This window comes from Triticum aestivum, chromosome 5B (genome assembly GCF_018294505.1).
Source record: "Triticum aestivum cultivar Chinese Spring chromosome 5B, IWGSC CS RefSeq v2.1, whole genome shotgun sequence".
Lineage (NCBI taxonomy): Eukaryota > Viridiplantae > Streptophyta > Magnoliopsida > Poales > Poaceae > Triticum > Triticum aestivum.
In genome coordinates this window covers 258,205,799-258,208,863 of record NC_057807.1, presented here as the reverse complement: position 1 = coordinate 258,208,863, position 3,065 = coordinate 258,205,799, and the positions used below count along the sequence as shown (strand labels likewise).

General features: G+C 40.4%; 1 long non-coding RNA gene across 1 annotated transcript; it reads left to right on the top strand.

Moving 5' to 3' along the window:
* Positions 1-306: 306 nt before the first annotated feature.
* Positions 307-2,518, top strand: LOC123111253 (uncharacterized). Its single transcript, XR_006454322.1, has 3 exons — positions 307-641; positions 752-820; positions 2,006-2,518. It is a non-coding gene; the product is annotated as an uncharacterized lncRNA (long non-coding RNA).
* The last annotated feature ends 547 nt before the right edge of the window (positions 2,519-3,065 follow it).

Here is a 3,065-nt window from a genome sequence, read left to right as displayed (position 1 = left end):
GACCACCATATCGTACGAAGCGGTATAGAGCCCGCATTGTACCGTCTACCACTTTTGACATATTTATTTCAACTCCAAAAAAAATGCATGAAAAAACACACCATAATGTATTTTAAAGATTTACCTTTTTAATAATCATTTGATACTTAGTTCGAATAAAATGATTACATAATATTGTGTGGAAATTAAATTCTGAAATTAACCATCTCGTTAAAAAAATACTATTTTCCCTCCACCCCCATGTACTCTTTCCCCCCACTTCTCTAAATCCTTTTCTGCATCCACCCTGTGTCCCCACCCGTCAAAGACCCATCCAAAATTACTCTTCTATTTCGCCAGCAAAGAGGCGCCGCTAAAAGCCACCGCCCACCCCGGCATTTTTTCGCCAGATTCAATCTGTTCTCCTATCCCACAACTGCAGCGATCAGGGCCTGAAGAAGATTGGGGGTCGCCGGCTGGCCGCCCCGTCGGTTCAAGCTCCGATCCACAACATCAACCAACCCCGCGAGCACTCCGCTCTATTCTCCCCCTGATTTGCAGCGACCGGCGACAGCGGATTGAAGGAGGCCGCCCCACCAGCGGAGCTCAGATCCACCGCATCAACCCGCGCGTGAGCCTTTCCCCACCGACTACAGCAACCGGTAATGGCTCTCAGTAATTTTCTCATCCCGCCTTCCTCATCCCTCAAGCCCTTAATGTTCAGTGATTAGGGTTCATGCATACTAATCATCCCGCCCTTCTCGTTAATTAGGGTCACCAGGATACAATGAAGGGATTTGGGGGAGAAAAGCACCGAGGTGAGGTAGACGAAAGAGAGAAGGTGAGATACAGAGTTGTATTGGAGAGGAATTCAGAGCCAGTTTTACAAGTCATACCCACGCACGGTAACAGATTGCCCCTTTAACTGAACTCAGGCACCACACGGCCACAGTGCTTGTGGTTAAAACCTGAAACCTTAAACTGATTCTACTGCCTGCTTGTGGTTAGCTAAAACTTGAAACTGATTCTCCTACCTGCTTGTGGTTCTCCTGCCTGCTTGTGGTTCTGCTACCCCATAAATAGTCCCTAACTAGTGCTGTCAAAACTGAATAAACACTGAGATTGCACTTGATTTTGACACCTTACGGAGATGTATAGCCCTGTGCCAGTGTACTTTTATCTCCACTACTAAATAAAAGGGAACTACACTTAATATTTGCCTTGCCGCTCCTAACTGATTGCTACCCATGATGTTAAGGGTCTAAAGCCGACAAGCATTTTCGTACGCCCAGAACTTGATAAAAGCAGATACATGGTAAACTCAAGCTGCTCCTACTTTACAAACGTACAACACCATCCATTGAGCCTTAATTTTGAAAGAGTATAGTGAACTTTTTGGTTTTCGGAACTATGCCAACAGCGACAGTAATAGTATTTTTTGTTGTTTTTAGTTCTGAACATTTTGGACATGTAAAATGGCTTTCACTTAAACAGTTAGTTATATACTCCCTCCGCCTGAAAAAGCTTGTCTCTCAAATGGATGTATCTAGCATCAAGTTAGTGCTAGATTCATCCATTTGATGAACAAGTTTGGGACAAGTTTTTTCGGACAGAGGGAGTACAATATTAGTGTGTCCTGTGTTTGCGTCCTCACTTATCTACTTTATTATATTCATTTAAGTTCCTGGAAAGTACATTTTCACATGTAAAATTGTTAGATCTTTTAAGGTCCATTTTCTTCTTGCCTGGGTTGTTGACTTGATATATTAATTGTGTTTCTTGCTGCTTTTTAAAATAATAAATGATTGGTTTGCATGTTTTTTTAACCATTATAAGATATTCTTGGGTTTACTCTTTCATTTGCCCATCTGTATGTGCTTGCCTTGCCATTTAATAATGTACCTCTTTATTTCATATTATTAATTTGATAGATTGTAAGCCTCTTAGTGGTACTCTTGTACCTTGTTATCTTGTCTGTTTTCATCTCATCAAAGGTACAACGATGTTGCGTTTGTTGAATTTATAGGCATCGAGAGGAGTTAGCCGCGAGGCTTGAAGCACAAGTGACAACATTTGAAGACATGTAGGGGAAGGAACATGGAGAATTGCAAGCTGTGAAGAAGAGACAGCAAGAGAAGAATGAAGCCTGGCAAAAGAAGCAACATGAGATGGATAACCTGATTGGTTTTCTCTTAAAGGCTCAAGGAACTCAGCAAGCAACTTAGCAGTCCCATTCCAAACCTGACGGTGCATGAAGGCCATCCTTTTGTGATGGAAAGATAGTTGCTGAATCATATGTTGTAATCATCAGGACAACACATGTGGTCTTTAGTTATTTAAATATTGCCTTTTTAACTTGTCTATTGTCGTGTCAAACTCCAGAGTGAGTGTTCCATTTTATTGTCACTTCTAGTTAGAGGATGATTTGGCTGAGACGGTTGATTATATGATATGATTTGTCGTTCATTCAAATTTATGATGTGATTTGGATCTTATCTTATTTATATAATATACTGTGATGTGAATTAGATACTTACTATGATATGCATTTGGAATATAGTGTATTTGATAATTTGTTCTACAAATTTGAAATAATTAAATATATTTTGATGGTGTCATCCTCGTCAATAATGAAAAGCTAGCAGTGGGATAGCCTGCTCGGGTGTTGGTGTGGCTGAAGTCAGTGACGTTGCTTTGTCATTGTATATGGCATATTTTCATGTAACGCGTGACATTAAGTGATTGTCATTGAAGTAACAAGTTGATGACGTAGTAAAGAACATCACCGAAGGTCCTATTTTTGTGACGTTACTTTGCGCGCGCCGTCACTAGGAGTAATCTGTGACGGGGATTCCATGACGATCCTTGTGACGCCCATAAAACGTCACTTAGGGGTAATTTGTGACGTTATTAGCTATTCGATTACACTTCTTGTCTCGTCATAGTAGGCCTAATCTCTTGTAGTGTGTGGCTCACATGCATTTCGAAACTAAAATAGGAACATTTAGCTAACCAATTAAACATCTCTCAGTTTTACTAATATCAGCAATAATATCAGATATGAATTTGTACAACTAAGCTTGTTT